Here is a 14259-nt window from a genome sequence, read left to right as displayed (position 1 = left end):
TCACCCCCTTCCCACTCCCCTTCCAAACTCCCTCACGAAACTCCCTGTTAGCAGCCCTGGTCGGAAAGCTCCCTAGTCGCTTGCTCACCGCTTTACAAAGCACTCCCCTATCACATACCTCCCCACCCCTAGCCCCTGCTTCAACCACTCAGGGTAGGGGGCTGGGAGCACCCCCATGACCCCGGCCCACCCTCCCAGACCCCAGCCCTGACTCCTGCACCCCCTCCCACATACCAAGCCCTCATACCCCATGGTCTGATTCCTTCACCCCCCAACATACATCCTAATCCCCACCCTGAGCACCAAATAGGGGAGCTCCTGCACACACACTGACATTGCCATCTGCACCCCTCGCACCAAATGGGAGCTGCCCAGGTAAGTACTCCACATCCAAATGTCCTGCCCCAACCCTGAGCCCCCTCCTGCATCCCAGACCCTGCATCCCAATCTCCAGCCAGCTCCTGCACCCCAACTCCCTCCCAGACCCTGCACCCCCAGCCCTGACTCCTGCACCCTGAACACCCAGCCCTCACTGACTCCTGCACCCCATCTCACATCCCCAGCGCTTACTCCTTCATCCCTCTCAAACACACCCCAGTTCCCTGCCCTCCCTGATTCCTGCACCACCCATAACCTCTTCCCCCCCCCACCCTCATGCTTCTCACACACCCTTAACCCTAACTCCTGCACCCCTCCCAGAAGCCTCCTGACCACCCTGACTCCTGGCCCCCCACTTGCATTGCTCGCATGATACAGGAGCTGTCCCAGGTAAGCGCTTCACACTCCAATCACCTGCCCCAGCCCTGAGCCCCCTCCCACACCCATCCCCTCCTGGCCAGACCCTGCACTCCAACGTCTTTAATTTCTTTCTTTTTTTTTATAAAGGGCTCTTATCCAAAGTGCTTTACAATAGTTGGCTAATAGTACAAACAATATTTGGAAAGATCATTAAGTGGTGCACTCAGATGCTCAGCGATTTTCAAGTGGTCTGTGGAAAACTCAGTTAGACGACAAAAACAATCAAGGTACCTCACTTCATTCTCATTTACTTCCTATTACTTATAGGAGGAGGAGGAAGAAAAAAAAAATGAAAAATGGGGGTGGGAGGGATTTAAGAGAATGTTCTTTTTCTTGCCTGGGTCCCAAGGAGGGACCCCTAAAATGAAGCTGAGCACAGGGCCCCAGTAACGCTAAATCTGCCACTGAGCTTCCTTCTCTGGGTACCCCCAGCCAGCATTCAAGGACGCACGGACTGTCTATGTGATAAGTAACCCTGGACCAGCAGCTCTGACTCCAGTAGCCTGCTCATTACACTCCAAGCATAATTGTGCTCTGGGTGGAGAAGGCTCAGGGTTTGAGAGGCCAGAGGTATAAAGTTTCTGCTGATTATGCCGCACCTAACCCTCAGTTTTACTTGAGCAAACAGGAGATATTTGACACTGTGCGATACGGCTCCTGTGCTCTGTTCACAGAGTGTTCTGCAGCAGGGGAGTCTCTGGCAGCGTGTGTGTCTCTGGCATATTGGGGTGATGCTGAAACAGGACAGCGTAGAGATGGCATTGTGGGACTGGCGTGAACCATCTCTCTTCATTTCCTCTCCCAAGAATCAAGGGGACAGGAACCCTTACCCAGCGAGGTCACTTTCTCATAGTTCTCCTGCATGACATCCCAGTAGAGGGTTCTCTGAGCAGGGTCCAGCAGAGCCCACTCTTCCCTGGTGAAATACACATTCACCTCCTCAAGGGTCACCGACCCCTGAAAGAGCGAGAGTCCTACACTCAGTACCTGCTGCCCCACTCACAAGCACCCCATACATGGGGGACAGGAGCCAAACAGAAACTCTGGGTGGATTGCAGTCAGAGTCCCACCCGCACCCTGCTCAGAGCATCCAGAAAACACCAGGGTGAGGGGACGAAGAGAGCCCCTCCTCTCTCCCAGCAGAGCCATTACACACCTACTAGCCACAGACTGATTCAGAAGATGGAGCCCCTAGCAGGGTCCACGGACAGCTCCTTGGTAGGAAGCCCAACATCCCACCCATTCTGAAGAGCTGGATGTGAAGGGAGGGGAATCTCCCCTAAGCCTCACTGGTGGGTGCCCCCTTCATATCTCACAGCAGCTGCTGGTTAGTCAGGTCAGGCTCCAGCACTATGAGTCTGGTCAGTTTTCCCAGCCCCATGTAGCTGGGTTATTTTCTGCCCCACAAACTAGAGCATTTCCACCACCGAACCTCCTGGGTCTGTTCCTAGAATCTAGGTCAGTTATTTAATAACCCCCAGCAGGTTTAGCACTCCCCTATCCTCCTCCCTTTCTCCACCCTGTGCATTTCTTCCAAACCAGACTGTGCAAACCTTCCCATCGCCCACATATTTACTGTCCCTCTCCCCTCCTGGAGGAACCCACCAGCAACCCCCTGATAATACCTACCTGAACTGGCTCCTCTGCAGCCATCTCTCTCCCCTGTCCAACGAGAGGACGGGATGAACTGGAGTGAAACATGGACATTATTCCGCAGCCTGGCAGGGCGAGAAGGGCAGTTATGAAGGTTTCAGAACAGGCTTTAATTCATTTTACAGCATGATTCCCCAAGGCCCTTTCTCCACAGACAGACACCCTAGAGTCTGCCATGCTGAGAAAGGCTTCATCTCTTTGTACAGTGTAGACCTGGCCTCTCCTGCCAGGCTAAGCCCACAGAGACATTTTAACCTCCCTTCTCCCTCCCCCCATCCCGTAACAAAGTCTCTGAACACAAGGCTAGAAAAAGGCAGAACCAAAGGAGTCACTGTGGGGGATTTCCTCAGACACTGACCCCACGGCAGCCACACCCCACAGGGGGAATATGGAGTTAGGAACTGGACTTTCCTCTGTCTGATTCTCATCTTTTCCACAGGAAAGTGACTCTATCCAGGGTGCAGCAATACATCTTTCTGGTCAGATTAGAGATCTGGAAATTTCTCTCCAAACTCTTCTCTCCCACGGCCCCTTTCAGTCTCTCTTTCTCCTTCTACCTCCTTTTCCCTGTCCCCTCTCCCTGCCTGTCTGGTAGGAAAGTCCCATTCCTGGATAGTTTGCTCCCCTATGGCTGGATTTTATCCTGCAATTGCTAATGGGACAAGAAATGAGGAGCGTCAGTTTGTGTAGAGTCATTTTAAGGCCAGACCCCGGCATTTCCCATTCGTTCCTTTCAGTTACTTGGAATGTCTGGCTCAGAATTTAGTATTAACAGGGCCCACGGCTTCCCTAGGGAGCTAGTACCAGCTGGACAAAGTCATCCCCTGGGTCAGGCAGAGAAGCAGCTATCATTAAAGTGACATCTCAGCACAGAATCTCGCTGGGGGAGCAGCAGCTGCTAAGCCTGGTCTCCCAGATCACAATGGAGGCTGCAGCGTCTGACCCAGGAAGCTGAACCCCAATATCCTGAGCAGAGAGAGACAGAGCGTTTGAGCAGCTTCCCTCTTTTAGCTTTCTGGGGAGAGCAACTAATGAGAGCCCCTCCTCACAGGGAGAATTGCTGATCTTATTTGCCCCACTGTCCATCTGGAGTCACTCCTTGTCTTTCCATACAGTGACTCTCAGTGACACCAGATTTCAGAAAGAATGAGTCCAGAATGCTGTGGAAAAGACCATCATGGGGCAGTGCTAACCCCCTTCCCACCTCCCTCATCCCCCAGATCGAGAACAAGGACTGGGGCACAAATTTTCCAGATGGAACCAGAAGTTCCTGCAGTTGTCAAAAGAGGAGAAAAGCAAAATCTGTGATTTCACACCAACAGTGTCTGATAAGTGGACAGAAAGTTATCACAGTGACAGGGCACGTGACTGGGGAATGCCAAGCAGTGCTTGGAGCCAGGACTCTGGCACAAGTTGATCAGAGAGAAGGATCATGTTTAGTAGAAGTTCCCAGAGCCCACAGCTAGGGGCCCAGGCAGGGTCCCACCAGATATTCCCTGGGACGCAGCCCCCAGAGTCCCTGGCCAAGGACCCCAGATACCCCTCAAAGCCCCACCAGCCAGGGAATTCCCACCAGACCATGACTGTCAGGTTGGGAATCCCAAAGGATTCCCTCCACCAAGAGCCCCCAGCAGCCAAGGACCCACCTACTGGGAACTCAGTCCCTCACTGCCTGCCTAGGACCTCCCCCACCAGCAGGATCTGCCCTGCCATTTGTCTGGGAACCCCTCCTCCACCCAACAGGACCCCCTGATGCTTTACAGTGGGACCCCTCACTCTGCTTCCCTGGCATCCCCTGACCTAGTGCCAGCGATCCCCTCTCCCAGCTCTGCGCACGGCAGTGCTCCCAGGAGCCAGCAGAAGCCCAAACAGAGCCCCTGGCACAGCACCAGGCTCCCGTTAAACCCCTGTCCCGCCTCCCCAAGAGACACTCACCCCTGCTGTTCTGCAGCCACCAGGCCCCCAGCAATACCCACCTCCAGGACCCATAGCGTCAGGGCTTGGCACATCACAACCACCCCCCAAAATCCCAAACCTACACAACCCACCAACCTGACTAGGGTACCCCCTGCCCAGCCATCCAGAGGCCTCCCCCTACCACAATGCCCCTTCAGCTGCAATCTCACCACACAGACCCCCCCCCGAGCAACAGGGTTACCTCACAGTGTGTGATAAGTGGATAGATAGTTATCACCGCCCCCTGCTGGCCAGTCACACAGGCAGAGGGAGCCCTGGGAGATGCCTCTTTAACAGGAGAATGGAAGGCCTAGAGGGCAAGAAAGGTCCATGGCCTGTCACTAGCAAATAATGGTCACCATGATCCACCCCAGAGGCAGTAGCATAGCTAGCGAGGTGCAGGGGAAGTGGCCGCTTGCCCCGAGCGCATTTTGCAAAAGCTGTGCCTTTCCACGCAGCCAGCACTGGGCTCCGGACTCGAAATCCGGAGCTAGGTTTTGCATGTGCCGCCGCCAGCTGGCTCTGGACTCCGCACTGCCCTCCCTCATCCCCATCCCTGCAAGCTCGCTGTGGGGCTGCAGGCAGCTGCCTGGCTCTCCGGGGATGAAGAAGAGGCGGCTACCTAAGCCGGGCTGGGCTCTGCCAGGAGGGGAAGAGGAAGCAGCGCAGGCCCCCCAGCGTGGTGGGGGGCTGAGGTGAGGTCAGACTGGGGCTGGTTAGTGGTGAGGCCAGGGCAGGGTGAGGGGCGCTGTGCTCAGCGACCCCGGGGTTGGTGCGCCCCTCCTGGCTGGCCTGGCAGCACGTCAGGTCCCTGCCGCAGCTAGGGGCCAGTGCCAGGTCTCTTTGCTGGCGCTCGCTGACTCTCGGATCTCTCCAGCAGCCCAGGTGGGAGACTCCATTTCTTGCCCGCAAGGGGTGGCGGTGCCACCCATAGCGAATGGTGGCCTCAGAGCAGGGCCCTGTGGATGGAGGTGAAAAGAGGCTCTGAGGGGGGGAATGCCTGTGGACGCTGCTCAGCGCTTTGCTGCGCTCATGACACTGGCAGGGAAGCTTCATGGAGCCCCAGGGATGTAATATGTCTCCATGATGCGGACCCATCACACGTATCCGCGTTGTGTATGAGAGTGAATCTGGGGACAGCTCACTGGAACTGCATAAGTGCTGCAGCTCTCGGGGAGCGGGGTACGGGGAAGGTCACTAAATCAGTACAGATTTTGTTTTCTGGCTGAATGGATATTCGAGTCTATAACATTATAGGTCCCTTTGAGATACATGCTGTAGAGCTGAGGGTAGCTTAAATTCATGAGACTGTTGAAGACAATAGTCAGGTCCTCAGAGGCTCTACATTCAGTTTCTTCTCCCTGTAGCTCCACAATTTTCAAGTCCTCTCCCTTCTCTGAAGTACTTCACATAGCTGCCGTTACATTAATTACAAGGTGCTCAGAACCCCTGCTATTTTCATAACACCCCCTGCCAATAAGGCAGGAAAATGCGATTCCTGTTTTACCAGCTGAGGAACTGAGGTACAGAGATATAGAGATGAAGCGCAGTGCCCAAGGTCACACACCCTCTGCAGCGGACAAGGAACTGAAGCAAGATCTCCAGACTCCTAGTCCATAACCTTAATCACAATGCCATCTTTCCTGCCACTCATATAAACTGTCAGTTCCAGCTTTCTGAGGGTGAGATGATCACTAGCTGCATAGCCCTGTGCCTCTGAAATCCCTACACTGAGGGCAGATCCATAGAAATCCCTTGTTTAGGGACAGGTTCATTTTCTTCCTACACCAGTTGGGGTCTACCCACTCCATCATATTACAATTAAAATACCCCTGAAAGAAAGGAACACTTAGCCTTCTTAAAATAGCATTAAAACAAATCTAAAGCTAGAGATACAAAGATTCAGCATTAGGGCTCTTTCTTCCATCCTTCAGTCACCTGTTGACCCTTAGTATTATGCCATAGGTGATCACATGCTATTCTGAGACCGTTACAATATCTCTGTACAACAGGGTGAGCTGAGGTTGAAGTGGCAGCTGGGTAGCTTTGAGTTTCCTTGCTTTTGTTAATTTCACATGTCAATTGTAACATTCATTCAAGACTTACTCTTTGCTTTTATAAAAAAAAACACATCAAGAAATGACATTACAGCCAAAGTTCCCCCATCCTTGATTCTTTCTGACCCTCTTCTCCCAAATTTGGATGATTTTGAAGAATCAGGCCTTCTGTGGACTATGCTGTTTGTGCAGCACTAGATCATGTTAACATTCTGTATAATCCAGTACTAATCATCTTAGTGATACTGGCACTATAAGGGGTGTTACAATTGCTCAGAGCTTAAAAACAATTTTATAGCTTTTTCTCCCCTTGTGCACCAGTTCCAATTAGGCCAAGGGAACCTTATGAACGCACAGAGGTTCTGTTTAGGACTCAGCCCAATCCTGACAACATGCTGTCACCCCCACAAAGAATCTGGGAAAAATGTCCAACTTACACTCACTCTGCTTTGTCCTGTCTAACTAAAGAACACAATATTCTTAAAGTCTAGTACAGCCTCCTAAGGCGATTGTCTGTGCTTGTTGCTAGGGCCAGTCTTGTCCTCTTCTCCTCTCCTGATGTCAGTGTAGATGCAGACAGCGCAAAATGTACTACAGTCATATAGTATCTCAAATGCACAGCTGCATTTCAATGATCTGAGGTTTGAAGAACAATGTAGAACTAGCTATTTTATGGCATGTCTAGATTTCATTCCTATAGTAACAGAACTGGTGATAGGAAAGCAGAAATAGGTTTGGGGGTAGGAGTGTGTGAGAGTGGGAGTGAGATTAGTAATTTGATATATTGGGTGGCGCCTTTTTTATGTGTTCACTCTCCCTGATGTTAGAACCTGGCTACGCCAACGCCCAGAGGTGGCTACATCTTAGCACTGTGGGAATCAACCCCTCACAGAGGCCATTTGCCACGGGGTTTGGATACTTCTGGACCCACGATGCACTCAGAGCAACCTCCTCATTCCGTGCCAGTTGGAGAAAAGGGTCCAGCCAACTCTCCTGTTAGCAGTTGGGGGCCATTGATCCCGAAACAGTGGGAGGCCTCTGGCTTTGATGTGTATTAAATATGTGGCTGGTCTCTTTCATCAACAAACATTTTAACAGAGACAAAGGAGGGAACAAATGATTCTCAAAGGAGAGGGGAAAAGATGATCATTGGGAACCTCCTGCAACTTCCAGGATGGAGAAGGACTGAGGGCAACAGGCTCCCTCCAAAGAAGGAGAAATTGCTGGGATTTAGAAACACGGGGAATAGCCCCAAACATAAAAGGATTTTTAATTGACATTTGAGAACAACAGAGAAATGAAAGAGAAAAGGTGGAAATCTGAGACATTTTGGATCCATTTTTGCAATTTAGAGAGAGGAAAAGTGGAAAATCAGAGGGATTTTATATCAGTTGTTGATAGGAGGTAAAATCTGAGTGTTTCACATCAATATTTGTTAAATGAATAGAGAGGAAATGGATATAAAATGTTTGCAAATGATGCCCATGTTCAAGAATCTGAGGAAAGGTGTAAATCTGAGATTTTCTTTGTATTTTATCATGAGAGACAGGGGAAAAAATCTCAGGGTATATTCAATTAGAAATAGACAACTAGAGAGAAGTGGGGCAAATGTTTAGGGTGTTTTAAATGAATCTTTGAGATCTGCAGAGAAAACATGTCACAAACTATGCAACTGAAGGTGGAAAATCGGAATTATGGATAGACCGGGGGGGGGGGGGGAAATCAGGGGAGATGAGAGAGCTGATCACTTGAAGGAGGCGGGGCAAATCTTCTCAGATTTTATAGCCCTGTGAGATACTGAGAGAGAAAAGGGGCAAAACTAGAGACAATGTGTGTCAGGGGCAAGAGGCACATACAGGGGAAGGATCCAATTAACTCACCTCTCCCTGCCAGCCACTTCTCCCCTGAGAATTTCCTGGATGCCCAGAGATAGTTCAAACCTTCCTCCCCCCCACAACTCTGGCTTCTCCCCTCCCTGCCCAACACCTTCCACCCCACAGGGACCCCATGCAGGACCCCAGGCTCTGCCTCCCTCTCCCCAGACCCCGGGCTCTGCCCCCCCCCCCCCCATCCCAGCAGGTGCAGCACTGGAAGTCTGGTCAGTTTTCCCAGCTCTGCCCAGAGGGTTGGTTTCTCTATCTCCTGTTTCACAAATTAGGGAATTTTCTCTCTCAACACCCAAGTGTTTGTTCTGAGGATCTAGACCCACGTTAAACAAGTCTCAGCAGGTTTGTCACACTCTGTCCCCCTCCCTTTCCTCACCCAGGGTATTCCCTGCCCCCTCCAGCCCTAACTCCCCAGAAGTTGCCACCTCTTCAGTATTTACTGCTCCTCTCTCTCCAGCAGGAACCCACCAGCAACCCCCCCCCCCCAATAACCCCTACCTGAGAAGTCTCCACTGAAGCCATTTCTCCTCCCTGTCCCATGGGAGGCTGGGATGAGCTGGAGAGGTGGGCGTCATTCTGCAGCCTGGCAGGGCGAGAAGGGCAGTTGTGGAGGTTTCAGAACAGGCTTTAGTTCATGTCACATCATGATTCCCCCAGGCCCTTTCCCCGCAGGCAGAGATTGTTGATTCTGCCATGCTGGGAACCTGCTCAGTCCCCAGAGTGCAGCAAAGACCTTGACCCTGTCCTCCAGCATCCCCCCCCCCCCCCCCACAGGACTAAACCCACCAAGCCATTTTCAACCCACCCCCCCCCCCCCCAACAGAGTCTGAACCAAACCCTGGAACAGACCAGAAGCAAAGGAACCCCTTTGGGGAGATCCCCCTGACACTGCCCCCAGGGCAGCGCACTCCTACAGCAGGGGGACAGGGAGAGTCAGGGGCTGGTTTTCCCTCTCTCTGCTCCTCACCTTGTTCACAGGGCAGTGACCCTGCGCGGGGATGCTGCAGTGAGTGTGCCGGAGGCGGGTCAGAGAGCTGGAAATCTGCCCCCACTCTCTAATTTCTCCTCACACCCTCTTCCATCCCTTCCCTAGGGCCCTGCCCCCCGGCTGGGAGCCGTGGTCACCCTCCCATTCTCGGGGGGGTGTCTCTCTCCGTGGCTGCCCCACTCCGCCCAAGCGGGGAAGGGGCACCAGGCAGGGAGACCCGCTTTACCCACCCACGTTCCTGGGCACAGCAGAGAGCCGGCGGGCGGGTCAGACTCGCTGCTGGAAGGCTCCTTCTGGCCTTAGCGCTGCAGCAGCTCTGGGCCCCCGGACACCCGGGGAGGGGGCAGCGATGGGGGGGCGCTGTGCAGAGGCAGGGACCTGCCCAGCCCCAAGGGCTCCGTCACCTGGAGTCTCCGCAGAGTCCGGGGCGGGGCCCAGCTGGAGAAACCCGGCCCCCTGCACCGACCTCCCCAGGAAGCAGCAGCGGCTCAGCCCGGCCCCGGCTCACATGTAGGCGGCAGCAGCTGCTTTATTCTCCCGCCCCCAGCGGGGCTCGCACGCAGCATGAGCGACTTCACCTGCTGACCCCTCCCTACCCTCGCCTGGAGAGGCCGGAAGCGGCCCTGGGGCAGGCTGGGAGATGTAGTTCCTGACTCTCCCCGGAGCGGAAGTGGCGTCGGGGGGAGGCGGAGCTGGGCTGCGAAGGATCGTTGGGAGCTGTGGCTCTTCCTGGCTCGCGCGGGGCCGTTGGATCCTCTCCCGGGGCCTGAGCAGGTTTGTGCCGTTAGAGCTCTGGGCATGCGCAGATCGCGGTGGGAGAGCTCTTCATTAAGCCCCCCCGTGCCCGGCCCGGGCTCAGCCCCCGCTGCGAAGCTGCAGCCTCCTGTTGCTGGAGCGAGCCCCGAGGGCGGGGCCAGGCGGTAACTCTGCCCCAGTGTTCGGGGTGCCTGGCATCTCGCAGCGCCGGGATCTGCTCCATGGGGCCCCACGGGTCCCTGCGTGGGGCTGGGCGAGGGCTGGGGGGGTGAGACCGGGTTGCGGGGGCTGGGAAAGGGGCGGGGGGACATGGTGGGAGGGGGAAGAAGAGCAGGTGACCCCCCGAGGAGCAGTGATTTGTCCTTGTGTAGGTGGGAAATGGTTCCTCCGAGTGATTTCTGAACTGGGCACAGGGTCAATGGGCAGAGGCTGGGGGAGCCTTGACACAGTGACACCGCTGGGCTGGGGGGGGGGGCACTCTGGGCTGGCAAGGGGTCGTGGGAAGGGCCAGGAAGGGGAGGGAGGAGCAAGTGTCCCCCATGGAGATGGCCCTGCCCAGTTTCCCAGTCCCAGCTACTTCCCCTCCCCCACCTGCCCAACCCAGCAGCCCCCTCACCTCCCCTGCTAGTCACATTTCCAGACCCCACAGCCAGTGACTTTCACAGTCACAGCCAGCGACCTTCTGACTCCAGCCTCACTCCTTTCACCCAGGGCTCCCTGCCAGCCATGTGAATGTGAGGCAAGAAGAATCCGTCCCATTCTGTTGTTGATTTAATATCGCTGTATAATCCCCTCCAATTTCCCCTCTTTTCTCTTGAACTGTTGAATGGTGACATCAAATCTCCCCACATGTTGATGTTTGTCCCTTATATTGGCAAATAGTTAGTTTTTGCCCCATTTTTTCCTCAGTTCTGAAATACTGATATCAAATTCTCAAAAATCTTCCCGCTTTTCTCTCCAGGTGTGTGACAGAGATCAGGGCTCTTATCGTACCGAGCGTGGCCCTGTTCTGCCAGGTGCTGCGGAGACCCCAACTGAGATCTGGACCCTGTTCTGCCAGGCACTGAAGAGACCCCAGGTAAGATCAGACCACACTGTTGTCCAGGTAAAACTGAGACCTGCACCGAGATTACGGTCCCCCTTGTGCCAGGCAGCGCACGACTGTGACCCAAACTGCTGCATTCATTGTTCTGAGCACTTCAGAGACCTCGACTAAGATCTGTGTCCCCGTTGGGTCTGGCATTGCACTGACCCTAACGAAGATCACACCCCACCACTGTATTGTGCACTGCACAGACCCTGACAGAGATCTTGCCCCCACATTTTGCCAGTTGCTGCTGGGGCCTTAAACAAAATCAGGGCTCCTGTAACGCCGGGAGTTGCAGAGTCCCCAACTGAGATCAGTCTTCCTGTTGTGCACGGCTCTGCACAGACACTGAGCAAGATCAGGGTCCCCATTGTGACAGGTGTGGAAAAGACACCAAGGGTATCTCTACCCTGCTGTTAAAAACCCCCAACTGACTCAGGCTCACCAGGCTCAGGCGAAGGGGCTGTTTAATTGCAGTGTAGATGTCTGGGCTCGGGTTGGAGCCAGGCTGTAGGACCCTGCAAGGTGGGAGGGTGCCAGACCTTGGACTGCAGCCCCAGCTGGAACATCAACACCACAATTAAACAGCCCCACAGCCTGAGCCATGTGAGCCCGTGTCAGCGGGCACAGGCCAGCCACCGGTGTCTGACTGCAGTGTCGACATGCCCACAGGGACAGGCCTTGCCACAAAAAGCTCAAAGGCTAAATAGGTCAATGGTGGGAGGCGACTCTCCATTTTACAGATGGGGAAACTGAAGCTCAGAGAGCTGAAGTAATTTGCTCAAGTTTATATGGAGAATTTGTGGCAAAACAGGGAACTGAACCCAGATTGTTTCAGTTCTTGCCTCTCCCCTTATCCACAAGCCCAGCGTGTGTGTATACAGCGTTGTTTTGGCCTGTGTTTGTCTTGCACTGACTTCCAAGGGAGACTGTGGAATTTCCTGCATTGGAGGTTTTTAAGACCATGTTAGAGATACACCAGTCTGGGAATGTCTAGAGATACTTGGTTCTGTCTCAGTGCAGGAGGCTTGAGGAGACCACTTCTCAAGATCCCTTCCAGGCCTACATTGAAATAATTCTCTTTTGTGCTGTGTCGTGTTCTACACTGAGCTGTTTTGCATGGTGCCATTTGGAACTGTGATTGCACCATGTTGTGTTGCATAGTTTTATGGTGCATTGTTTTGCTTCAGTATGTTTGGTACCTGTGTTGTGTTGGTTTGAGTTGAGTTCATTTTCTTTGTGTAATTTTGGCCTAGGGTGTATTAGTTAGCATTGTGTTATTTTCTTTTCCTTTTGTATTGTCATTTTATGCTGTGGTTTTTGTTGTGGGTTTTTTTTTTCTGAATTGCCTAACATTATGTTGTGGTGGGTTGTATTCTGTATGTTGTGTTTTATACGTATATATTTCATAGCATCCTAGAAATGTAGGGCTAGATAGGACCTCAAGATGTCATCAAGTCCAGCTCTCTCTGCTGAGGCAGGACCAAGTATATGTAGATTATCTCTGGTAGAGCTTTGTCCTACTTGTTCTTAAAAACTTCCAGGAAAAGAGACTCCACAGCCCCCCTGTGACGTTATTGATATAAACTGGGACCATATAGAACATGGGTTGCAACCAAGGTCCTGTAGCAGCACCAAATCCTAGGTAAAGGGGGTCATATAAGGTGTCTAAGACCAAGTTATGAGTTACTGATTATGATTATGCTGTCTGTATGTCTGTATCATTTTGGTAGTTGAAGTTATGAATATTGGCTGTATGCTGTCTGTATTGCAAACTTGTGTTGTGTTACTGGGAAAGATCCCAGACAAGTTGGTGTCAGCTCTGTTTAGCCTGCTTGATGGCCCATTAAGGACCATCACCTACACAATTGTCCCATCGAGAGAAGGCAGTTACGCCCTGTGACTCAGCAGGGTGTACAGAAACTGGCCCATGTGACTGCAAACTCCATTTTGCTGTAACTTTCCACTGCAGGAACAAAGGAGTATTCTTACACTTGGAAAATCCCATATAAGGCAGAGGCCTCATCTCCATTTTGTCTTCAATCCTGCTTCTTACCTCTGGAGGGATTTTGCTACAAGCTGAAGCTCTACACAAGGGACTGAGGACCCATCCCAGCGGGGGATGTTCTCCAGAGACTTGATTTAAACCTGCAATTTACTCCATCATTGCTACAAACCTGAACTAAGAACTTTGCCATTACTGTATGTAATTGATTCCATTTAACCAATTCTAGCTCTCATCTCTATCTTTTTCCTTTTATGAATAAACCTTTAGATTTTAGATTCTAAAGGATTGGCAACAGCGTGTTTTGTGGGTAAGATCTAATGTATATATTGACCTGGGTCTGGGGCCTGGTCCTTTGGGACCGAGAGAACCTTTTTCTTTTACTGGGGTGTTGGTTTTCATAACCATTCATGCCAGGACGGGTGGCACTGGTGGTGATACTGGGAGACTGGTGTGTCTAAGGAAATTGCTTGTGTGACTTGTGGTTAGCCAGTGTGGTAAAACCGAAGTCCTTTTTGTCTGGCTGGTTTGGTTTGCCTTAGAGGTGGAAAAACCCCAGCCTTGGGCTGTGACTGCCCTGTTTGAGCAATTGGTCCTGAATTGGCACTCTCAGTTGGGACCCGCCAGATCCACAATGTCACAGTGGCGTAGTCGTGCTTGGATCCACAGAACCAGGTCAATTAAGCTTTGGGTCAGAACCCCACACTATCCAAATTTGAATATTGGAATTGAGAGTTTGGTTGGTTAAAGATCAGTGACCATAAGCCAGAAAGCATCAGCAAAAGCAATGAAACTGCAAGCCCTGATGGACAGACTGAAGTTTGAATATGAGCAAAAACTGGCAGAAACTCGAATGAGAGAGAAGCTAGCCTTGGCCCAGCTGGAGGAAGAGGCTGCTGAACGGGAGAGAGAAGCTGCTGAAAGAGAGAGAGAAGCTGCTAAAAGAAAGAAGGAGGCTGATGAGAGAGAAGAAAGAGCTCGTAAGGGGCGTCTGGAACTGCTGGCTGCTGAGGAGAAAACTCGACAGGCAACAGAAGATGCAACAAGAAACTGCCAGACTTCAGCTCCAAGTC

General features: G+C 52.4%; 1 protein-coding gene across 1 annotated transcript in view; it reads left to right on the top strand.

The window, feature by feature from the left end:
• The window catches only part of LOC127041863 (zinc finger protein 707-like), a 168240-nt gene that overhangs the window by 135061 nt on the left and 18920 nt on the right, over window positions 1-14259 (top strand). Inside the window, exon 2 of the mRNA XM_050935655.1 lies at window positions 11056-11172. The gene's annotated coding sequence lies outside the window, so the exon portion shown is untranslated. The remainder of the gene's footprint in view (window positions 1-11055; window positions 11173-14259) is intronic.

The sequence above is a fragment of the Gopherus flavomarginatus genome (genome assembly GCF_025201925.1).
Source record: "Gopherus flavomarginatus isolate rGopFla2 chromosome 13 unlocalized genomic scaffold, rGopFla2.mat.asm SUPER_13_unloc_6, whole genome shotgun sequence".
In the NCBI taxonomy this organism is placed as follows: Eukaryota; Metazoa; Chordata; order Testudines; family Testudinidae; genus Gopherus; species Gopherus flavomarginatus.
Note: the sequence above shows the minus strand (reverse complement) of the source record. Positions and strands in the feature narration are given on the sequence as shown.